Below are 26,311 nucleotides of genomic sequence, written 5' to 3'. Positions count from 1 at the left end.
CTATCATAAAGAGCTGTAACAAATTATTACTATGAGAATGGATTATTTTACTGGTTTCAACAAAATGTTCCCAGGCTGGGTATAAATTTTAAAAATTTTTACTGGTTTAATAAGTATAAAATAACACTCCTTTGTAGGCTAATTAGGTCACTACTCCAAAATTTTGCTTATTATTTTATTTCCAGTTACACAAAATGAATATTCACATCATTGACTACATTATTTATTGTAATCTCTGAGTTATTTACCTTACATAGTAAGATCTAAAAATTGGCTCATGTATGTAATCAAGGAGTGCTGACAAATCCTAGGATCTACAGTCAGCCAGCTGGAGTCCCGAATGAGGCAACGGTATAGCTTCAAGACCAGTTGGCTTGAGATACAAGGAAAGCCAATGTTTCAGTTCAAGTACGAAGGGAGGAAAAAACATTTGTCCCAGCTTGAAAGCAGTCAGGCAGGAGGAATTCTCTCTTACTTGTAGGAGGGTCAGCCCTTTTGCTCTATTCAGCCCTTCAACTGACTGAATCGGACCCACCCACATTCTGCTTTACTCAGTCTATCAATTCAAATGTTAATCTCATCCAGAATCACCCATAAAAATAGACCAAGAATAATGTCTGACTAAATGTTGACCAAATGTTTGACCTCATGGCCCAGTCAAATTGACACATAAAGTTGATCATCAAACATAGATATTAATCTCTTGGCTTTTATATTTGCTAAAAGAGTTTTTAATAAAATCTATTCATTCTCCCTTCTAACATTCCTTTGTGTCAAATGTATTAATATTCCATTCCTTACAAGAACTGATACTTAATCAATAGTTTGGCATGTTTCTAATTACACAGACACACACACACATACACACAGCTATTTATATGTATACACATACACATGTGCATTTAACCCTTTCATATCAACTATAGCATAAAATATGGCTTCTCATTCTTGAAATAAAATCAAATATCATAGAATTACTTAACTTCTGGGTTCTGATTGGACAAGCGAGAAAGAATAAGGCAGGAGGTATAAGGGCAGGAATGTCCTTAAAGGCTTTTGTAGAAAACCAGTCCAGCATTGCCACATCAAACCATTAGTGTTTAGAGTAAGGAATTTATCCACTTAGTGTATTTTGTGTGCATACAGGCAGAGAATTCCTTTCCCTGTGACCTGTCAGCATTTCATGAGTGGCTCTTGATCAACAGTTTTGAATAATAATTTGTAACCAAGGATAGTTAATGCGGCCATGCCACTAAACCTCACTCATTTGATCAAGATTAATAACTTTTTTCCTAGGTGATATAAGAAATACTGACTTCATATATTTTATAGATATATTCTAAAGGGAAACAAAAGCTACCAGTGAGCTGGTAAATTTTTATTCTTGCTGAAAGGCCTTTAATAATGGAAAAACATTACCAGCTTATTGAATCCAATATAGAATTGTGTTGTCCATTAGCATTCACTTAGGATTCACAATATGCTTGGAATAGCAGAGCAAAACTAAAGAAATGGTTATTGATTAAGCTCTAGGGCCCTTATAACTCTCTCTATTCTAAAAGATTTCACTATGTATGTACAATTCATTTATTATGTAGAAGCTTACTTTCTGAATCTGGGACATATATCTATGATATTAATAGCCACATTGGTATTTTTATGTCATGGAGACCTCACAGGAGAATAATTTACCTGCTTCTCTCACTGATACTGTAGTATCATAGCATTCTTCAGTCTGTTATAAAATATTTACTGAATACCTACAAGTGTATTCAGAACTAGCATCAAAGAGTTTGAGTACCCAGAAGTATTACTCCTGGTTTGTTTCTTTTTGTTGTGTTTTGTTTTTCTCTATTGCAATTTTATTCACCTCCAGTATTTGAGGGAAGGGCAGGGAGAGAAAGGATAATTTTCATATTTCAGGTAGCTAAAATGGAAAACAATAACCTAAAACACATGCAGATATTGGAAATAGTATTTCGTTCCTAAATTAAATAATAATTCAAAATAAACAAAATTCAAGAGGAATTTTTAACCCCATACTAATAGTTACAGGTAAAAATGAGGTTGTCAAGTTGACTACATGTTACCAAGAGAGTATATATTTGGAGTTTATTTATTTGTTCCACTTTTACTCAGGCCTGCTTAATACCACAGCCCTGCTTATTACCATAATTTCATGGAGCAAAACAAAGCTACATGAAAGCACATAAATCAAACCTACATCCATGGCAGTGACCTAAAGGTAAACCTTGTAGGCAATGGTATTCATCAGTGTGAATGACTAGACAACAGCAAACAACTATTTGAAATGTATTTCTAGATTCTTACCCAAAGCAAATGTGAGAGCTATAAATATTATTCTATACTAACCAAATACTTTTTTTAATTTTTTAATTTGTAACAGGTAAGTTTTACTTGAGGGATATGCAAGATATTCGGGGAATAGAGATAGATGTCATAATGTGAAGTACAAGAGCATTTTCAGGACTTCTTCACTAATATGTATTGGTTTGCATTCAGTAACAATTATTTCAGAATATTTTGTACAAACTCAGGCCTTAAACATCATCATACTGATTTACCAATGCTTTGCCTTTCATTCAAACAACCACCTCTAGTAAATCAATTTGAGGTGTTTTATAAGTTCAATTACTGATATTGTCAAATACCTTATTAGTTTAGCCACCAGGGTAATAGTAGGAATTAATAACATACTAACCCTAGGAACTTGGGGGTATCAAAATAAGTCTCCAAAAGTCTTATCTGCATGGAGAATCTTAGGTGTTTTGGTTTAAATGGTAAAGAACAAGTTGGAACTAGAAATCAGCCCCCTGGTACCTCAGGATTAATATTCTCAAATAAATGTCTCATGTTCTGATGAGAGGGAATCAAAGAGGTTAGTGGACATACTAAATAGGCAGGAAATATTTTAGGGTAGGAGATAATCAAGATATACTGCTTCAAAGTCAGAGCATCAATAAAGATATGTTTAGTGCTTTTTCCTATGATACTATCCCTGGGACATGTTCCAAGGGCTTCAAGAGAGTTGGCCATAAGAACTAAAACACAAAAATGGCAATATTCCAGATGAGGATATCGAATAAAGACCTCTAGTCAAAGGTTTTTCTATTATTTTAGGTATGCCTAGACTGCTGCATCAAAGAGATCCAAAAATAATTTTGTGATGTCTAAAAAGACAAAAATTATTCCCCTTTGATTTAACAGTTCAAGATGAGCATCCCAGACACCAGACAGCTCTATTCCGTTTGATCATTCTGGGACTTGGGTCCTTCCATCTTGTTTCTCTGGCAATACAGGGCAGTGGTTTTCAATGTGGTCTACAGACTCCATGGGGATTAGGAGACTTTGCAGAGGATTTATGAGGTAAAAACTATTTTCACAATAATATTATCAATAATTCATATAAATTAGTGATTACTTGATAATTGATAATTCATATAAATTAGTTAATAATATTATGAATGCTATTAATAATTATGATACTAATAATAAGACATTCTTTGCTTTTTGCCTAGTGCTGACATTAGCTCTAATGGTGTAATAAAAAGTAGTGGCAACAAACTACCAGGTTTCATTGTATTCTTGACTACCACACACTGACAGTTAAAAAACAAAAAGCTGGAGACCTGGGTAGCTCAGTCCGGTAAGCATCTGACTCTTGATTTTGGCTCAGGTCATGACCTCATGGATTGTGAGTCTGAGCCCTGCATCTGGCTCTGAGCTGACAATGCGGAGCCTGTTTGGGATTCTCTCTGTATCTCTGCTCTTCCCCACTCACCCTAGTGCATGCACACACATTCTCTCTCGCTCTCCCAAAAATAAATAAATAAACATTAAGAAAAGCCACATTTACTTTACTTATTAAGAATATCCTTGGGGCGCCTGGGTGGTGCAGTCGGTTAAGCATCCGACTTCAGCCAGGTCACGATCTCGCGGTCTGGGATTTCGAGCCCTGCGTCGGGCTCTGGGCTGATGGTTCAGAGCCTGGAGCCTGTTTCCGATTCTGTGTCTCCCTCTCTCTCTGCCCCTCCCCCATTCATGCTCTGTCTCTCTCTGTCCCAAAAAAAATAAATAAACGTTGAAAAAAAAAATTTAAGAATATCCTTGAAGAAGCAGTAAATATTAATTTTATAAAATCTTGAACAATGAGTACCTGTTTTTTTTAATAACCTGGGTGACAAGATGGGACATATACATAAAGCACTTCTGTTGCAAATCAAAGTATAATGATTGTCTCATAAAAAAAAACACTTCTGTGATTATTTGAGTTGCAAGATAAACTATCCACTTTTTTCATGGAATGGCCTTTAATTGAAAGAAGGGTTGACAAAACCATAGTTATATACTTGGATATTTGTCAAAACTTTCTTAAAAATGAATAAAGTGAGTCTATCATTTTAAGGAAAATAACTGAGAGCCTTTGCTGCCAATAATAAAATCTAAGCTTTTAAGCAAAAATTAGAATTGTTGAAAATTTGTATCCACTATTGTGATCATAGTCACTTCCCAGTATTTAAAAGCTTTTCTGATGGAACTGGTAGTGATATTAATAATTGTGATAATTTTTTGATATTATCTACTGGAAAATTTCAACATTTGGAGATCTGCCTAATTCAGTGAAACATTCTCCAAATGATTACATCACAAACCCATTTTATAACATCATTCAGGGAAATACAAACTAAAAACAGACTAATGAATTTTAATGTAAGAATGCATGAAAACTTCATTGACATGGTTTTGGATTCCATAATTTAACTAACTTTTACCATTTGTTGAGCTTTGGTGGACAATTAAAAAGAAAAAATCCACAATTATCCCAAAAGGTTATAGAACACCCTTCTCTTTTCCAAATGCATATTTGTATAAGCCTACACTGTCTTCACATACATACTTCAACCAAAACAACATTCACAACAGATAGAGTTAGAAGCAGACATGAGAACACAGATTCTTTTTATTAAGTCACTAAAGAAATTTGCAAAAATATTTTTAAAAGTTACTCATCTCAATATTTTTCTTCTGAAAAATATGGTTATTTCCATAAAAACGTACATTTCATATTAAATTGTAATAGGTTTATTATTGTTATTTTAAAATGAACTATAAATCTTTAAATTTTATTCACTCTTAATTTCTAATATGGTAAACACCAGTAGCTATCACCTACATAAAGAGAACTTCTAGGGGCCTCAGTAATTTGCAAAAGATAAAGAGATATGAAACCTAAATGTTTGAGAATGGTTGCCTTAGGACATGTTCTCATCTGCATAGTTGAAGTTGGGCTCATATTGGAGCTAATGGGAAGGGGAAAAATCGTGGAGAAGAGCACGTGCAAGGCCAGTACTTGGGCTCACGTTCTAACAGTGAGAGGTAGCCATCAAGACACACGTGACTCCAAGGGGCCCAAAACAGTAATCCTCAGCTGGGCTGCCATGTGCCAACTACAATTCTAACTGTGGAAGAGCTGGGTAACAGACTTTGGTGGACAACTAGTAACCTCAGTGGCATCACTAAGTAAGAGAGCCAGACTTTATTTACAAAAAAAAAGACTTTATTTACAAAAAAAAACAGTGGGATGGATTTGGCCTGTTTGGCCATACTTTACTGACCACTGCTGAAAGTACACTGTGATTAAGTTAAAGATGTATGAACCACAAACTCTAAAGCAACCACCTAAATAACAAAACAAAGAGTTAGAGCTAATAAACAAAGAAGATAAATGGAATCATTAAAAAAATATTTAATTAATCCTAAATAAGACAGGAGAAGTAATGTGAACCAAAGAAAATACAGAAAAAGGAGAAAAATTGCAAAAGGATAGATTTAAACCCAGCCATATTAATAATCACATTAATGTAAATAATCTAAACACCCAAATTAAAAGGCAGAGATTGTCAGACTGAATAAAACTATATGCTGTTTACAGGAAGTACACTTTCTTTTCTTTTTTAATGTTTATTTATTTTTGAGAGAGAGAGCACTAGCTGGGGATAGGCAGAGAGAGAGGGGGAGACAGAGGATATGATATAGGTCCTGCACTGGCAGCATAGAGCCCAATGTAGGGCTCGAACTCATGAACCATCAGCCTAAGTCGGACACTTAACCAACTGAGCCACTCAGGCACCCCAAGAAGTACACTTTCAATATAAAGACTCAAATAGGCTGAAGTAAAAGAATAAAAAGGGGATACTACGCTAACACTAATAACAAGAAAGAGTATGTGAATATCAGAAAAGGAGATTTCAGAACAAAGAATATTTAGGATAAAGAAGGTCATTTCATAATGACACTAGAGTTAATTTATAAATAGTCACATGCAAAATTATGAAACAGGACCCCTACCACACCAATTAACACTCACAAAAAAATGACTCAAAACAGATTAGATTTAAATGTGAGACCTGAAACTATAAAAGTCCTGCAAGAAAAGACAAGGAAAAACTCTTTGACATTGGTCTTGGCAGTAATTTTTTTGATACAACACCAAACGTGTAAGTAACAAAAGCAATAATAAACAAATGGATAATCCTGGCCTTACAGAATATTCTCTCTTCTAAAATTTTCTGGAAGACTTTGTGGAAAATTAGTATTATTTTCTGCTTACATTTTTGGCAGAATTCACCAATGAAGACATATGGGTACTATTGTGATAAAGTTTCCAAATGACATATTCAACGTGTTTAATAGACATAAGAGTATTCAGGTTAGTGTTTCTTCTTTTTTTTTAATTGAGATATAAATGACAAATGTGTACATATTTTAAAGTATACAACATGATGAGTTCATATATACGTGTATACATGCATATATACTTGCAATTTGGTAAGAGAGTACGTCTTAAGCTTTCTTACCAAAAATAAATAAATAAATAAAAGGTAAGTATGTGGGGTGTTTGATGTGTTAATTAACTTAATTGTAGTAATCATTTTATAATGCATATAAGAGAAGAATACAAATAAACGTAGAAAAAAAATTTTAAAAAAGGGGCGCCTGGGTGGCGCAGTCGGTTAAGCGTCCGACTTCAGCCAGGTCACGATCTTGCAGTCCGTGAGTTCGAGCCCCGCGTCAGGCTCTGGGCTGATGGCTCGGAGCCTGGAGCCTGTTTCCGATTCTGTGTCTCCCTCTCTCTCTGCCCCTCCCCTGTTCATGCTCTGTCTCTCTCTGTCCCAAAAATAAATAAACGTTGAAAAACAAAAAATTTAAAAGAGAAGAATACAGGTCAAGAGAAGTACAGACCAATATTCCTCATGAGTACAGATATAAAAATATAAATGACATTTTAACAAATTTTATCCAGCAATATATTAAAAAATAATACACTGTAACCAAATGAGGTTTATCCCAGGAATGCAAGGTTAATTTACTATTCAAAAATCAAACAATATAATTTAACATAGTACCAAACTAAAAAATAAATCATATCAATAGATGAAGAAAAAAGCTTTTGACAAAATTAAACATTATTCATGTTAAAAACTCTGAACAAACTAATAATAAAAAAGAACATCCAGGGCGTCTGGGAAGCTCAGTCAGTTAAGTGCCTGATTCTTGATTTCGGCTCAGGTCATGATCTCACGGTTTCTGGGATGGAGCCTCACCTAGGGCTTTGTGCTGACAGCGTGAAGCCTGCTTGGGATTCTCTCTCCCCCTCTCTCTGCCCCTCCCCCACCTGCACACACACACACTCTCTCTCAAAATAAAAATTTTAAAAATTAAAAAGAAAAATATGTCCACATTCTGAAAAAGTATGAAAAACATACAGCTAACATTGTATTTAACAGTGAAAGACAAAATGCCCCTAGCAACAGGAACAAGACAAAAATGTCTAGTCTTATCTCTTCTATTGAACCTTGTACTGGAGGTTCTGGCCATTGTAATAATATGGATTTTAAAAAAAAAGTAAATAAAAGGCATCCACACTGGAAAGGAAAATGGAAAATTGCCATTATTCATGGAAAATCCAATGGGTTCTAGGACAAAACTACCAGAACTAATAAGTGAGGTTAGCAAGTTTTAGGATAGAAGATCAACATATTAAAATTAATTTTATTTATATAAATTGACAAAGAACAAGTAGAAATTAAAATTTTAGAAAGTATCACTTATAATAGTAACAAAATACGAACTACTTAGAAATTTATCTGACTAAAGATGTGTAAGACCTGTACACCAAAAACTACAAAACACTGCTGAGAGAAATTAAAGAAACCCAAAATAGAGATGCCTTGTTCATAGTTGAAAAACTCAGTACTAAGATATCAGTTCTCCCTGAATTAATCTATTTGAATGCAATCCTCATCCAAATCCCCGCACACTGTTTTCATAGCAATAGAAAAACTTATTGCAAAATTTATACGGAAATGTAAAGAATCTAGAATAGTCTAAAACAACTTTGAAAAAAAAAAAAAACAGAGGGTTAACACTACTTGATTCCAATGCTTATTGTGAAGGTACAGTAATCAAGACAATATGGTGTTGGAATCAAGAGGAAAAAAAAATAGGCCAATGGAACAGAAATTTCAGAAATAGACCTGTACCTGTTAGAAAACTGGTTTTTAACAAAGTACAAAGATAACTGAGTTGAGAAAAATATAGACTTTATAATAAATGGTACTAGAACAATTATATATTCATATGCAAATATGTGAACTTCACTGCATCCCTTATACCACATATAAAAAATTAAGTTGAAATGCTGTGTAGACTATAGGGTAAATTTAAAGGCATGAAACTTCTAGAAGAAAATCTTTGTTAAGTTAGGCAAAGATTTCTTAATTATGATTTTAAAATCATGACTAATAGAGAAAAATTAATAAGCTGGACTTCAGCAAAATTACAATTTCTATTTTTCCAAAGAAACTGTTAGGAGAATTAAAAGACAAGACACATATTGGGAGAAAAATACTGCAATGCATATAGCTGATAAAGAACTTGTATCAGGAATATATAAAGAATTCTCAAAATCATAACAAACAATTCAATAAAGGAAATGTGCAAATTTGAACACACTTCACCAAAGACATATGGATAGCAAATAAACACATGAAAAGATGCTCAGCATCATTAATTGATAGGAGAAAGCATATTAAAATCACAAGATACCACTATACATCTATAAGAATTCTGCAGTTTTTGAAGTTTATTTTAGAGACAGAGAGAATGAGCAGCGGAGGGGGAGAGAGAAGAGACAGGGGACAGAAGATCTGAAGCAGGCTCTGTCTTACAGCAGTGAGCCCGATGTGGGGTTCAGACTCAAAAATTGTGAGATCATGACCTGAGCCAAAGTCGGACAGTTAACTGACTGAGCCACCCAGGCGCCCTAAGAATGTCTGCATTTTTAAAAAAATTTTTTTAATGTTTTATTTATTTTTGAGAGAGAAAGATGGAGCATGGGTGGGGGAGGGGCAGAGAGAGAAGAAGACACAAATTCAGAAGCAGGCTCCAGGTTCTGAGCTGTCAGCCCAGAGCCTGACATGGGACTAAATCCCACAAACCATGAGATCATGACATGAGCTAAAGTTGGACACTTAACCAAGAATGTCTGCATTTTAAAACAAGTATTAGTAAGGATATGAAGAAATTGAAGCTCTCATACATGGCTAGTAGGATGTAAAATGGCACAATTATTTTGGAAAATAGTTTATTCATGTATTAAAAAGTTAAACATACACCCTAATATATGATCTTGCCATTTCACTCCTAGGTATCTACCCAAGAGAAAAGAAGGAAATGTTCATATAAAAACTTGTATGACAATGTTCATTGCAGCTTTACTTGTGATAATCAAAAACTGGAAAAGAATCCAAACGGCCATAAACAGGTAATGAATATGCACATTTTGAGGTATCCATGGAATAAAAAGGACCAAATTTTTGATATATGCTACAACATGGATGAATTTCATAATACTATGTGAAAGAAGTCAGATTAAAAACAACACACACAAACAAAAAGAGTTAAGTACTGAATGACTCTATTTTAATAAAACTCTAAAGTGTGCACACTAACTTCGAATAAAAGAAAGCAGACCAGTGACCAGAGGTAATGCAGGCAGGAGCAAGAGGGAAAAATTACACCTGGGCACAAGGAAACTTTTGAGGATGATGGAAATGTTCACTATTTTGATTGTAGTGATTATTTCATGGTTGCATACATATGTCAAAAATGGTCAAACTGCACACTCTAAATATGTGCACTATATTGCACTGGTATTTCAATTATACTTCAAAAAGCTTTTTTTTTTTTCTTTAATCCACAGAGAAAGTTCACAGCAGGGTGCAGGTTCCCGCCACTGCTCTTCTATCCAACCAGTGGATTTGCATTCCAACTCTGGTTTTCTTCTCACTTTCTCCATTGATTTCTTTCAAAAGATGGCAGAAGTCCAAATTCATTAAAAACGTTTTATCACCCATTCATATTCATAGAGTATGTTCTCAAGAAAATAAATATTCAGCAAGTTTGCCTTACTGTCCCCATCTTTGCCTTAATGAGGTTAGCCCGTGTCTGCATGCTTAAGGTCAAATCATATGCATACAAAAGATATTATCAGTTTTGGCTTCCATTATTAAAATAGATCATCAAATACGACACTTAGAATATGAAACACTTGGTTTGACCAAGGCAAGCGAAACCAACCAAACTGAATAATTATGTCTAATTTTAAGGTCACATCTATAAAATTAAAATTACATTAAGCGTTATTTTATGGGGATAAATGGGACCATTTTCTTCTTGCTTTAACTTTATGATAAGGATTCTCTAACCTATAGAAATTTCCTCTAGCAGCCAACACATTATTGAGCTCTCAGGAATAATAATAAAATTGCAAAGTGATACTAATTATGGTATATGTTTTATAGCCTTTTACAATTTACAACTTTCACAAGTTTTATCACTCTAGAAAATGAGTGATGACTCTATAAAGTGCTTTGAGCTTTGTGGCAGAGGGCAGCATAATTTGAAACACAATCCATTTCTCTATCTGATACTCATATCAACTGTTGCCATCATGCAAGTCTTTTATTCCAAAGTCTTTGTAAATAAGACCTAATCAAATAGAAAATACCAGTCAAGGCATGAAACATACCTATGGCAACATTAGAAAGCAAATCATCAAATTCCTTTATTTCTAAATAAGCTTTTTATCATAGAATAGTTTTAGTTTTACATAAAAGTTGCAAAGATAGTGTGGAGACTTATCACCTACCTCATACCCACTTTTCCCTATTGTTTGCATATTAGTGCCATGTATTTGTCACAACTAATAAACTACCACTAATACACCGGTATTAACTAAATGCCATACTTAATTCAAATTTTATTGATTTTTCCCCATATTTATCCTCTTCCTTTTTTTGTTACACGATCCAATGCAGGGTACCTATTACATTAGTCATTATGTCTCCTTAGTCTTCTCTGGTCTTGAAAGTTTCTCAGACTTTCCTTGTTTTTCATAATGTTGACAGTTTTGAGGAGTACAGGTCATGTATTTTGTAGAATGTCCCACAATTTGGGTTTGTACCATGTCTTCTCTCTTAGGCTGAGATTCTGAGTTTTGGGGAAGAAGACCATAGAGGTGAAGGGCCATTCTTATCACATTCTATCAAGGGTACATTCTATCAATCTGACATATCATTGATAAAGTTAACTTTGATCACCTGAGAAAATGTTTGCCAGGTTTCTCTACTGTAAAGTTATTTTTTTTTATCCTACTCCTACTCTTAGGAGGTAAGTCACTGAACACAGCTCATACTGAAGGGATAGAGAGTTAAGATAGATCTCCTTAAAGAATGCGTAGCTACATAAATTACTTGGAATTTTTCTGAATGAGGGATTTGTTTCTACCTCATTTACTTATTCAATTACTTATTTTTATCAGTGTGTATTCATGGATATTTATTTTATATATTGGGTTATAATCCAATACCACATCATTTACTTTGTTGCTCAAATTATTCCAGTTTTGGTAACTGGGAGTTCTTTCAGTTTGGCTCCTGTGTCCCTTTGACATACTATCCCCCAACTATGGATTTGGATTTTTGAGCACTCTTTCTTTCTGGGACTACAAGATGATCGATCTAGGCTCTTCTTACCTGTTCATTGCCCCAGCCCTAGAGTCAGCCATTTCTCCCAAAGAGCCCTGATTCCTTTTATTGAAAAATGGTGTCAGAGAACAAAAAATCTTTTTTTAATGACACAAAATCTTTGTCATATATTGTCAGTGGTATTTTCAAATGTGCACTGGAATGAATGGAACAGTTGTCCCACCATGCTCTAGAGGCTTTAACAAAAACTGAAGTGATGACTTTTGTGAGGAGATACACAATTCCAGTTATGGAATGAATAAGTCACCGGGATGAAAGACAGCATTGGGAATGTAGTCAATGATATTGTAATTGTATTGTATGGTGACAGATGGTACTGTACTTGTGGTGAGCACAGCATAATGTATAGACTTGTGGAATCATTATGTTGTACACCTGAAACTAATGTAATAATGTGTGTTAGCATTTCAATTAAAAAGAATAAAAGAGACAAGCATAAAAAAGAGAGTCAGTAATGACTTTTCTGGAATTCAATGAAGGATTTTTGTCATAATTGATACTGTGGTCTTTAGTAATCATTTCTCTTTGTCTTTTGAAATCCTTGAGCAGCTTACAATCAAATGAAAATTGAATAGCAAAACATTTCTCAATAAATCACTTAAGGTACCTTTAAATTTAAACTTCTAAGTTCAGTTTTTCACTCTGCTTTGTAACTAAAAGTTCTGTTACCCATGACTATCCCCTCACTTTTATTACCTGCCTTCCTGATGTTCTGATATCAGAGATTGGTCTCAATCATAGAGTTTAAATAGAACAATATAGATAAAAAGACTGATGCAATCTCAATAATAAATACTCTTTATTACCTTCGAATTCTTTTAAAAACACACTGCCTCTCACATATGAAAGAGTACAGAAAGTTCTGCACCGATGCAAATAGTCTCAAAGGCCTCCTATTTTATACATTTAAGTGTGAGTTACAGAAAAACACTAATGGGTAATGTTCCATCAATAGTAGGTTGATAATCCTGAACATTTATCTTGAGAACAATGTTCTAAAATATCTAGGTATAATTTGAAGTTATAAAACTGTCTTTAACAAAAAAAAAACTAATTTTAAACAGTACTATTTAGTTGTTTATTCATAGTGCCTTTTTAAAATCAGCAGAGGTTAAATCTTGAGGTACCCTGAATGTAGAAGACCACAGCTTCAAAAGGCATGATTCATTGTGAAGATAGATACTTAGAACCATAATCTGCTGGAAATAAAAGGGACCTATGAATTCACATAGGCCTATTTTACCAAAGAGGATATCAATCATCAATCCATGAGAAGTATGTGATTTTTAGTTAGTGTGTAGAAGATGTGCGGTATGACTATGAAATCAATACTGAAAAAATTTGATGCATAGGGTGGTTAGAAGAGCCACCTAACAAATAAAATCATATTAAAGTAGTATTCAATTTCTCTTTAAAATATATATCATTTTGTTAGAAGTTTACTATTTTTATATTTTTCTTTTTTTTTAATCTTATTTGTTAAATTTACATCCAAATTAGTTAGCATAGAGTGCAACAATGATTTCAGGAGTAGATTAGAAGTTTACTGTTTTTAATTATGAAGTCCTAGGTCTAGTCTGTTAGACACCAAAACAATTTCTCAACCATCATTAATTCTTTGAAATGTTATTATTTTAGCTCTATCAACATATGACATAGATTAAAAAAAAAAACACTGGAATACAAGTCTGTAGACCTAAATTATACATTGATTTCTGTCAATAACTCCCATGTGCTCTTGGGCAAATAGCTCTGCCTCAGTTTCCTTTTCTGTAAAGCAAAAGAGTGAATCTAAAGATCTCTGAGATCACTTTAACGTTCTATGATTCCATTATTTTTATCTCTACTTTTAAGAAATCACTTCATCTTGTATGAATATGCCTATATGCATATATATGAACAGCTTGTCATTCCATTTTATATTTTTCTTTCTGGAATTCCTATGAAGAGAGTAGCTATCATTTAAAGAAAGATATCATCCAAAGTAAAACACTTAGATTCTAGATTATGTGATTTTGTAATCATGCTCTTTGCTTGTTTTCACATTCATATTACACAGCTGAAATACAGCCAGCAGCAATGCCAGGACTAGAAGAGGAATTTAAAGGAATTAAGGAAATGTGTAATAGATTGCATGTCTTAAGCTATCAAAGGATGTTAAGACTCAAGAAAACTGTTTTGTTTTCTTTTGTTTTTAATTTCATGTTGCCTTGTGCCCATATGGTCTGTATCTGGCACTTAGTGCTAGCAGGCAGCCCATTTCTTATCATCAGCACTGTGAACAGCATGATGTAAATGGCATGACCTCAACCAATTGGGCACGAAGGTGTTAACTCCCTCAGTACTTAACTAGAATGTATACCAGATGCATGTGTGTAATTAGCCTTATGCTTTTTATGTTCTGACCTTGAGTCTTTTTCTTCTTTTGAGAAGATGTTATAATTTAGTTTTGTGTTTTCGTAATGATACCATTTTTTTCAATTGAGAAATGTTAGTTACTTTTTTTCAATAATCACCCTCTTATCTGAGTTCATCACTAGGAGAGAAAAATCGCTTCACATTATCTTGAGTAACATTTGGATAAGCTATCAGTCATCAACTGAAATTAACCTGAACATGCCTCCGATGAGATGAAGAACGTTTAGGAATGCCAGCTGGAAGGCATTTATGGTCTCATTTTTCCAGCTTCCTCAGAAAATCTTTCCAGTGCACATCTGTGACAATTTCATAATGATTAGAGTGATGTGAGCTTTGTGTGGCATTAGGGCACTCAGAGCCATTTCAACCAACATGAAGTGTCAAAAATGCACCCAAAAGCTAAGCAAGAAGCTTTCCAATTCAGCCATTGCAGTTCTGCCCTCTGGTTTATGATTGATTTAAAGGCTACTGTCAACTTTCTCAAAGGCAGCTCAGAGCATGCAAAACTTGTTTAGCATAGTGTTTGTTATCTAGGATTCCCTCATTATGGTTATCATTAACCTTAAAACCGGAAGGACCCTGCAGATCACCTGGTCCAACCCTATAATTTTATAACAGAAGAGACTGGGTTCCAGAAAGACTGAAGAGATTACCCAGTTTATATGCCCACCTTGTGAAAAGGCAAGGACAAATCCCAGGGCTCCATCCTCCAAGTACAGTGTTAGTTCTACAACACCACGGTGCTTTCCTTGTTCTTTTGAAATTATAAATATGAATTATGTTAATAAATTGTATTCACATGTCAAGACTTCCATGAGTCATGATTATAAGCCAAAGGTGATGTGTAAAGGAGTGTAAATGTACTTGTAAAAACACAAGAAAATTACCTTTGTTCAGTGTGAAATCTACATTTATCCCACAGTAGGTAAGTTTTATAGCACACATTTAACTAGATTATTATAATCAGTGATCCAAAATTTTTAATATCTTATAAAGAAAATAAGAAAATTATTTGATAGCTTTAGTTATGTCAATGTTCTAAATTGGAGCTTTTTTGAAAGTATCATCTGTTTAAGAAAAAGAGGAATTTAGCATCACCTGTTAAAATTAGATTGCAAAGAATCTCAAAAACATATATTCTTCTTCCCACTTGTAGGAATTCCTTTACTTAAAATATTCCAGATGTATAAGAATCTACTATGTTTGAAAGGGCTTTTCTAAATAGGGTTTTTTGGGGGAGGGGATCTTTAAAACCTAACAAAGCTTTATAACTTGGTGAAATCAGAACTGGGTGCAAATCCCATACCTGTCATTTACTGGATGTGTAATTTGAGAGCTCTCTTAGCTTCAATTCTCCCCACCCTTCCTCCAATTAATGAGAAAGTGTAAACAGTCAGCTCATAGAATTATGTTGAGGAGTAACTGATAACCCCCTTGCTTAGAATCCGGTACATAAGAGGTTCTCAAAAAAACAAAAATGGTAAATCCCTATTCGTGTCTCAAGAATCTTTTTAAAAAACCATCTGATTATTTCCTAAGCATACAATATCAGAATACCAGAATATATATTTTGGGAAAGCAAAAGAAATATTACATATGATGCTGTCCTGAGAGTTAAGAAAACAAAGCATCTATACTTTGAACGAAACAGTCAATATTAGGTAGCATGTTTAAAGCCAAATGGATAGATGAGGCACGAGGTGGATGAGTGATATTTAATGAGCAACTGCATTAGTCACAAAAGACTTTGAAGACATCTAGGCTGAGCCTTATGGAATGAACAGAATTAAATAATATTCACAGAAGTAGAGAGAAGAGGACTGGGCTGGGGCAGAGAGAGAAGACAGACCTCTAGTGAGCTAATCGTAATAACCAAAAAGTAGAAATAGCCTAACCATCCCTCAGCTGACAACTAGATAAACAAAAGGCAGTGTATATACAACAGAGTGTTCAGCAATAACAAGGAATGTAGTACTGATGCATATCGCAACATGGTTGGACATTGAAAATCATGCAAAGTGAAAGAAGCCAGATGCAAAAGCCCACCTATTATATGATTTTATGTTTACGAAATGTCCAGAATAGACAAATCCATAGAGATTGAAGGTAGATTAGTGGCTGCCAGGGGCTAGTGGGAGGGGAGAATGGGAAGTGACTCCTAATGGGTACAGACAGAGTGTTGTCTGGGGGTTGATTAAAATGTTCTGCAATTAGATAACAGTGATCAGTACACAACCTTGTTAATATACTAAAAACCACTCAATTGCACACTTTAAAACGGTGACTCTTATATGTCAAATAAAAAATAGAATCCCAATATGCAAATCAAATAAAATTAATTCACTCCCCTTGAAGACTGTGATGGAGGCCTAAAGACCCTGGCCCACTGGCAACTTGACCCCTCTATTCTTAGTGATATGTTCAGTGGTCCTACTTTGAATCCCTATCACTCTGCAAAATTGGTTTGGAAATCACTCCCATAAACCCTGAGGACATTTCAAGTGTCCAATATATCACTTATGAGTCTGTTCAAAATCCAGAAGCACAGTCTTTATTCAGTCATAATTACCAATTTTTGTTTATATAATATGGTCTCCCCATCTAGAAGAAAAGAGGCTGTTAAAGATCAGATGCTTTTAGAGCCTTTCAAAAGTGATTTCTCCAAAAAGTAATTGAGAAAAGGAATAAATCAGGAGATGGGCAACTAAGTTCTCTTAAAAGACCTTGATCTTGAATGTCTACATTGCCTAATATCTAATTTTTTAGACCTAAAAATGCCTGATGTTTTTTAGGGTGCTGGTACTGAAATAACTCTATAAACATATGTACAACCAGGAACTTGGTAAAATAAAATGGAATATATTTTAGAGGAAAGCCTAGAAGGGTGAGGGAGGAGGGCGGGGCAGTACCTACAAGTTTAGGTTGTCTATTACACTCCAGGAGAAACAAAGAACAAGAGAATATATTCCCACCTCCAAGCCATTTTCCTTATCCAAACAAAAATAATTTCTTACCTTCATAATTTAAATTTTTTTAATGTTTATTATTGAGAGACAGAGCGTGAGCAGAGGAGAGGCAGAGGGAGACACAGAATCTGAAGCAGGCCCCAGACTCTGAGCTGTCAGCACAGAGCCCGACGCGGGGCTCGAACTCACAAACCGGGAGATCGTGACCTGAACTGAAGTTGGATGCTTAACCAACTGAGCCACCCAGGCGCCCCTCTTACCTTCACAATTTAAATATAGTGTGGGATGTTTCACAAATGAATGTATGCTTTCAGTCACAAATATAGATTTTATATCAGCATTCATAAGTAGAATCCAAAGGTAGGCATTGCATGTGGCAAGAGGAACTAAAGGCCTGAGCCATACTTAAGTCTATATGATTATAAAGATGCTAGTTTCCAAAATATAAGAGATTTTACATTGTTTTCTTTATGTTGTGTTGTTGCATTTTTGACTGTCCACCAACTTTTGTTTCTAGAGTGTGTGTGTGTGTGTGTGTGTGTGTGTGTGTGTGATGTGCATTTATTTACCACACTAAGTTGGCTTTCCAGTGACACTGACATTTATTCACACACTTATGAAGCTCTTAGAGATTTATCCTTTCAGTATTTTTCCTTATTATATTGGGATATTTCAGCCTTACTTTTGAGCCCACAGTACACTTCCCACGTGAGAGACCCAAAAGGACTTACTCCCAACATCACTCAGAATGGAAGATGTAAGTAGTTAACACTTATGCTTACTGCAAGCTGGTACCAGGCTGAACACTTTTCATGCAGTATCTCCTTTAATGCTCATAGCCCTATCAGATAAGTTTTATTATCAGCACCATTTCACAGGTAAAGAAACTGTAAAATAACTAAGTAACTTGTTCAAAGTCACACGGTAATTATCAGAGCCAGAATTCTAATCCAAGTTTAATCTGACTACAAAGTCAGTGATGCCAAAACCCTCTATTATATATAGTGTGTTCCAGAAAATTGATGAAATTATTTTGCACACATTTTCTCCTAAAAAAAGGAAAAGGCAGGCATAATGGAATATTAGAAAGTATTGATGACTACACTTTTGCCTTCTCAACAGCAGGATGGATAAGACTCAAAGGCACAAAAGAACAGATACTTACACACACACACACACACACACACACACACACTGGTAATAGTGAGTGGGCAAAGAAAAGAGAAATCAAAGACACCCATCCAGATGCACGTTGATAAGACATATAAGAAGGTTCCCATTAAGTGGTTCTTCTTTCAGAAAGAAAAAAAAAAAGTTTTCAAAGTGCTTTGGTAAACTGCTTTGTCAGGGAACAGAATAGGATGTGTAGGGCTATCAACCCTGAGCAGCTGATCATAATTCATTAGCTTTTCCACAGGGAAAATAAGAAAAGCATTAATTTGCCACCCCTTGAGACTTTGCTAGTGATAGTATGAAAAGGATTTTCCAGCCTGCTTTAAGATAAGGATGTTATATGAGGAAGCCAAAGAGTGCTGCTAGAAATATGGCCCAAACATAGACAGCCATTTCCTTTAGCAACTACTAGAAAGATCAGCTTGATTACCCGTAAGATCCAGTCATTTAATAAAGACGTATGTGTATATTCCAATGTGATCATGACAAGCCTGACAAATCCATGTGAGCTTCAATAATTCCAGTGATTTAACATTTGTATAAGCTGTTAAGAAACGAAGACCAGGTATCAATGTATTAGGGGGAGAAAGGAAGTGGACTCGCCTCCACCAGAGGACTTACTGCCACTTACTACGGGAACTTAGTCAAGGACTTCAGCTCTCCGGACCTCATTTTCATCAATAATGTGAGGAGCATTGAGAAAGCCCTTGTCAAACAACTACGAAGCACTCGGTTCTATAGTTAGCATTCTAGGGTATTAAAGAAGCATGAGACAAAGCCCACCATTCTCCCAGACTTTAGGATAATCTATGTTCTTACTCCGGGAAATAAAAACACTGGCTACTGATCAAGCTTGTACTTCACAATTTCTAATGGAGACGTCAGACCTCATCAGCTATGCCCAGCACAGTGAAGAAATCTTTGTTTATTCCTCTCATCTTTGTCAAGAAGGCAAGGACTCAGTTCAGTGGTTACAGTGCCTCAGGAAAACCCATGAGAACATTTTAGGAATGCAGGATTACAGCTTCATGGACTAACCTATGTATCATTTGCATCTTTCCATTTTTAATAATTTTTTTTAATTTTTTTTTCAACGTTTATTTATTTTTGGGACAGAGAGAGACAGAGCATGAACGGGGGAGGGGCAGAGAGAGAGGGAGACACAGAATCGGAAACAGGCTCCAGGCTCTGAGCCGTCAGCCCAGAGCCCGACGCGGGGCTCGAACTCCCGGACCGCGAGATCGTGACCTGGCTGAAGTCGGACGCTTAACCGACTGAGCCACCCAGGCGCCCCTCCATTTTTAATAATTATTAAGAACAGCCTTGACACAGGCTACTTATGCGTGCATATTCCAGCTCTGCCGTTTACTGTTGATCTCAGGCAAGTATGCCTCGATTGTCTCATCTTCAAAATGAAAATCATAGATGGGCGCCTGGGTGGCTCAGTCAGTTAAGCATCCGACTTCAGCTCAGGTCATGATCTCATGGTTTGTGAGTTTGAGTCCCACGTCGGGTTCTGTGCTGACAGCTCGGAGTCTCAAGCCTGCTTCAGATTCTGTGTCTCCCTCTCTCTCTGCCTCTCCCCCACTTGCAGTCTACCTCTCTCTGTCTCTTAAAAATAAATAAATGTAAAAAAAATGAAAATGAAAATCATAGAGCGCCTGCGTGGCTCGTCAGTTAAGGGTCCAACTTCAGCTCAGGTCACGATCTCACAATTCATGGGTTTAAGTGCCACGTCAGGCTCTGTGCTGACAGCTCAGAGCCTGGAGCCTGCTTCAGATTCTGTGTCTCCCTCTCTCTCTGCCCCTCCCCTGCTTGTGCTCTGTTTCTCTGTCTCTCTCTCAAAAATGAATAAACATTTTAAAAAAATGTTTTAATAAAAATCATAAACACACTGTTTTGAGAATTACATAATACATGGAAAACAACTTAGGAAGCATGGTTGATAGACATGTTAGCTATTATTATTAAAATTAACCTCTCCACACAGATCACTTAAGATGCAGGGTCCAGCAGGTGCCAAAATAGCTGCAGGCAGTCAGGGATTTGTCTGTGCTACAATTATCTAAACACAGATTAAATATTCCAGTTACAATTTATCACTGATGCTAAGCCATTGAAATATATTTCCGACATGAGACAAATGGAGAACAGAAGGCATTGTTATACACGACTAGGTGTTTTATAATATAATTATTACAAAGATATTTGTATGTTTGTGTGTGTCTTTAGCCAAAGACAAATGACATACACACTGAAACCAAATATTAGTGTGCACCTCTCCGCAAAATGCAGCAGTCCTTTCCCTTTAACACTTAGTAGTAATAATTTGCAAAAGCAATGATAAAATATCAAAACACTTGATTAAAGCAAAAGCTCTGATCTAAAATCTGTATTTTTAAGAGCACAAGGAGAAAGAAGTGCTAGTCCAGGAGGAAAAAGAAACAAGGTTATTATTTGGATTTTTTTCTAAGTTTCTATTTGAAGCACTGAATTCCACTTAACCTTCAGTCAGTTTTACCTTCTCATAGAACTTGTCCAGAGAGCAGAAAGGAGTTCTATGGCTCCTATACTTTGACATGTTACTTCCTTTTAATATATTACCATTCAGAAACTTAACCCTTCAGTTCTAAAGGAGAAACCTGTGTTCTAATTAATGTCCTGAAGATTTGTACACTTGCTTTCTATTAACTTCAAGAACTATCTCCAATGCATAATTAGTTGAATACATAAACGATATTAATTTTATCCCTATTATAAATCACTTCACCACATTTCATTCCTTTCTCCTCTAAGTTTTTAGAATGGAACTCACGTCATGCTTAAGATCTTTATTTCTGTGTACAACTCCCATGCTAACCCAGCAACTGTAAGTCATGACAAAATGTCGCAATATTTCCAGGGAGATCTTCCACCAAAGGGATTGCATAGACAGATAAAAACTAAATTTGCCATCTTCCATGTGATACACCTGGGGCTTTACAATCTCCATTCGCACATGAAAATCTCTGGAAAAGCAGCTTTAACTTTTTTATGGGTTTAACTTAGGTTAGCTCACCGTCTCTCAAATTCAACCACACAAGTTTCTCTTGAGGCACCTATTAACGTTTTGTCGAACTCGTATCCTGTAGAACACCTCTGGAGAAGGAGTAATGGCAGACACAGAGTAGCACTTCAGATACCTAGTAGAGTTCATCTATAAAGAACAAAGCACAGTCCTGGAAGTACAAACAGCCCTCTGAAGTAAGCGTGAAGAAAATAGCTAGCACAAAGCAAATGAACTGGAGTCTATAAATGAGTTTCCCTCAGCTCTTCACCCACACAACTGTTTTCAAATTTAAGGCCACAACTCAGGAGCTGAGGCCCACTATACTGATGAGAAATGTCTCCCGGTGGTGTACAGAGAGGGGAGCAAACAGCAGCATGTAGACAATCACCGTGAGACTGTCTGTAGACAGGAAGATAGCCCTACACACGCCAGTAGACTTTGGGGGTGTATCACTGTACTAAAGGGTAAAAGAATTTGTATTTACAATGGTAACACTGATTATTCCAGAAGTCATGTCCAATGTATCATTCTCAAGTAGATGAAGTAATGTAAAATACCCTTCAGAAAGATTTCTGTGGAAAATCAAAATTTAGAAGTTTTGGCATTAAGAAAATTCATCTTTGTGGGACACCTTAATCACAAGTGATGGTGGAAAGTTCCTAAAAATTGGTATGGTGATAGTCTTACCTTGAGAAAACAAACTGTGGGAACCACACTAAATATGTTTAGATTTGGACTTGGATATAATGAGGTTAAAATGTATAGTTTACAAAAATGACTTAGAGAAAACTGTGCACCTGTCCACAGATGCTAACCATAAAAATGCTTTAGCTTCTAGTGTTATTAAATTAGCATACACTAAATAAGATGGTTTCCCCAATAAGAAGCTTGTCCCTCTCCTCCCTTCTAGTTAGCTAGAGGATACACTTGCCAGATTCAGCATACAAAAGTACATGATGCCTAGTTAAACTTGAATTTTTCTGTAATTCTTTGAAGGCTACATTTTTTTTTAATGTTTATTTTTGAGACAGAGAGAGACAGAGCATGAACGGGGGAGGGTCAGAGAGAGAGGGAGACACAGAATCTGAAGCAGGCTCCAGGCTCTGAGCTGTCAGCACAGAGCCTGACGCAGAGCTCGAACTCACAGACCGTGAGATCACGACCTGAGCGGAAGTCGGACGCTTAACCAACTGAGCCACCCAGGAGCCCCGAAAGCTAAATTTAACTAAGTGTCCTGTGTTTTTTTCTGGTAACTCTACTCTAGATATAAAATATACTGTTAAAATTTTAAAAAAACAGAAAGGAAGTGAGTCTCCAAATTCATAGGGCACCTTGGGCAAAAGGGACAATTAAAGTAGTCAAACATTGTAACACAGGAATAGGGAAAATTGATTCTAAAATTCCTAAACCCTGGTCACTGGCTAAGGCTCAGGATAACAAAACAAAACGTGAATCTTTGCCAAAGACCCAGCAATGGCCAAGCTGTAGTGCTAGAGAAATTACTACCACAGCTTCAATTTCCATTCACAACTAACTTAGGGAGAGGGTGTTCAGTTAGGAAAATCACTAGAGGCACAGGTGGGGTAAGGGGCCGCTTCCCTCGTTACAAATCAATATCCTGCTTTGAGAACCTGGATGCATGACTGCTTACTTTATCCACATAGGTGTGTGGATGGGTAGAAACAGCTGATGGTTCTGTGAGTCTGGATATAGGCTAATATTTAAGCTCAAACAGCTAGAAAAAACAAAGCCACAGCATCTAGGGTCTACGTGAAAACAAATGACCACAATGTATCCCTGTGACACCCTGGAAACCAAGATTCATGTCTAAGCCCAGGCATTTAAATAAAATAGTGTTCCTAGGCAAATTCCTTTACCTCAGGTGCCTCAGTGACCTCACAGATGATTATAATAATAGCACTTACCTCATAAAGTTGTCATGAAGATTTAATATAAAACAGCACCTGTCCATAATAGGTCTACAATAAATGTCATTCATTTTCACAGTAAGATATTCCTCACATTGTCTTATTGTCTTCCTCTCTGTTTATCTTGGAGCTTTCCCAGAAAAGGAGGCAGACTGTCCAAAGCCAAAGCAACTTTCTTAGAGCAACAGAGTCATTTGCCATACTGGCCTCACTGAAATGTTTTCTATTCTCATGGCCTGAGGTATTCAGTAGCTTCAGTAGAATAGTCACAACGATGTAGGATTTCAAACATTTAAAAAACCTTAAAGATTTATATAATTCAGTGCCCTGACTAAACAGGAACTGGGTATCTCCTTCAAATGGTGTTGGTTTGAAAACTGGCCCTCATATTCACAGAGGGCAAGCAGAGACAGAAGAGGCAAACCTCTACAGATTGGGATGTGACAGTCTGAATAAGCAAGGAAACTTATATATGAGGCTTGTCTTGGGTAGACAAGTAGACCACTGCACCTGCCTGCCAGAATCTTTTTTTTTTATTTTTTTTAACGTTTATTTATTTTTGAGACAGAGAGAGACAGAGCATGAACGGGGGAGGGTCAGAGAGAGAGAGGGAGACACAGAATCTGAAACAGGCCCCGGGCTCTGAGCTGTCAGCACAGAGCCCAACGCGGGGCTTGAACTCACAGACTGTCAGATCATGACCTGAGCTGAAGTCGGACGTTCAACCGACTGAGCCACCCAAGCGCCTCCGGCCTGCCAGAATCTTAAAAGTTTATATAGAGGCGTTAACTGGGTTAAGTCAGATCATCTGATCAGATGATACCATACAGACGGTCTCAATAACACATTAGTCTCTCAAAACTGTTTCCTTGAAATGGTTCCCATTGTATGAACAATTGGAAAAATATACATTCCTGGGGCATGGGAGAGGAGAGATAAGGAATGTCCAATTGCCTGGATTTAGTTTTAGGGTCAACCAGGGGTCACCTCCTCTCGATGACCTCCAAAATAGACCCATAGCCCAGAAGGAGTTGTCAACTTAGTTGTTAAGTTAGAATCAGGAGTAGACCTGAACTCCCAGGTCTCTCTGCAAGCCATGTGTAGGAGTCAGAGGTGGATGTCTTTGGATTGTCCATGGACATCACCTCCCCAAGGGGAATGCCTCTGCCCCATGCCCTACCACCCCACCCTCCTCCTGGACCAAGGTGGCTGAGTTAACTTGGCTTAGATGAGCGTCAGGAAGAGGGCCTAGAAGAGCGTCTCTATGCTGCTGCTTAATGCACAGCATTTAAGAAATCAGTTGGTTGAGCATCCAACTTCGGCTCAGGTCATGGTCTCCCAGTTCATGAGTTGGAGCCCTGCGTCAGGCTCTGACAGCTCAGAGCCTGGAGCCTGCTTCGGATTCTGTGTCTCCCTCTCTCTCTCTGCCCCCTTCACCACTTGCACTCCGTCTCTCTCTCTCTCTCAAAAATAAACATTAAAAAAAATTAAAAAAAAGAAAGACCCTTGCAAAGAACCTATTCCCCCTTAATACTTAGTTGACGCACATTTGGGCTGAAGAAATAGTACATGCGGTAGCCCTCCCTTACCTGTGGTTTTGCTTTCTGTGGTTTCAGTTTTCTGTCATCAATCGTGGTCCAGAAGCATATGATCCTCCTTTTGAGGAATCATCAGGAGGTCAACAGCAGCCTAAAGCTAGGTCACCCTGCCTGTGTCATTCATCCTACTTCATCTTATCATGTGGGCATTTTATCATTTTACCTCATCACAAAATAAGGGTGAACACAGCACAGTAAGATATTTAGAGGCAGAGAGGCCACATTCACATTGCTTTTATTACAATATATTGTTTCAGTTTTTCTATTATCAGTTATTGTTCATCTCTTACTGTGCCTAATTATAAATTAAACTCTATTATAGGTGTGTATGCATAGGGAAAGGCATAGTATATATGGGGATCAGTACACTCCACAGTTTCAGGCATCCACTAGGGGTCTTGGGGGTATCCCCTGCAGGTAAGTGGGGGAGCTACTGTATTGTGACCTTTATTCATTTCCTATTCTTGAAAAGCCTTTCATTAAACATTGCCTGACAGTTTTTGAAAACTAATTAGGAATAGCTAAAGAGTTAATGGAGATCCCTCTATCCATTTTTTCCCTTTCTATATTCTCATTATTCTAGTCACAGTTCCAAAATTGAGACTTCAGCATTGGAGCACCTCTTTGAGGCAGAAGGTCAAGCCCTCTCCCATGCTATTTCCAGCACTCCATTATTCATTTGGATTGGCAGTTCTCTTAATTAACACCTTGTCTTATTTACTGCAAAGGTTCAGGGTTGGGAGCTAATGCCAAGAACACATTGTCTTCAATGTAAATTTGCCACATTCAAAATAGAAATGATTTTATCTAAGACGTCAGCCCAATAACGTGTCAAAATGCACTGGAAAGTTACATTCTCCAATTATTAATTATTGATCATCCATATTATACTAGGCAGAATGAGTTCATTATTTCTCACTGCTAGTAACTGACATAGGGAAAGAGGCAAGTAAACTAATACACATCTTTGTTGTTAAAATGAGAGGCTACAAAGATAAGTCAGGTGCTAGCGTTGTATATAATTATGAGCTACCTAAATATTGAATAT

Source organism: Leopardus geoffroyi, chromosome C2, assembly GCF_018350155.1.
Source record: "Leopardus geoffroyi isolate Oge1 chromosome C2, O.geoffroyi_Oge1_pat1.0, whole genome shotgun sequence".
NCBI lineage: Eukaryota > Metazoa > Chordata > Mammalia > Carnivora > Felidae > Leopardus > Leopardus geoffroyi.
Note: the sequence above shows the minus strand (reverse complement) of the source record.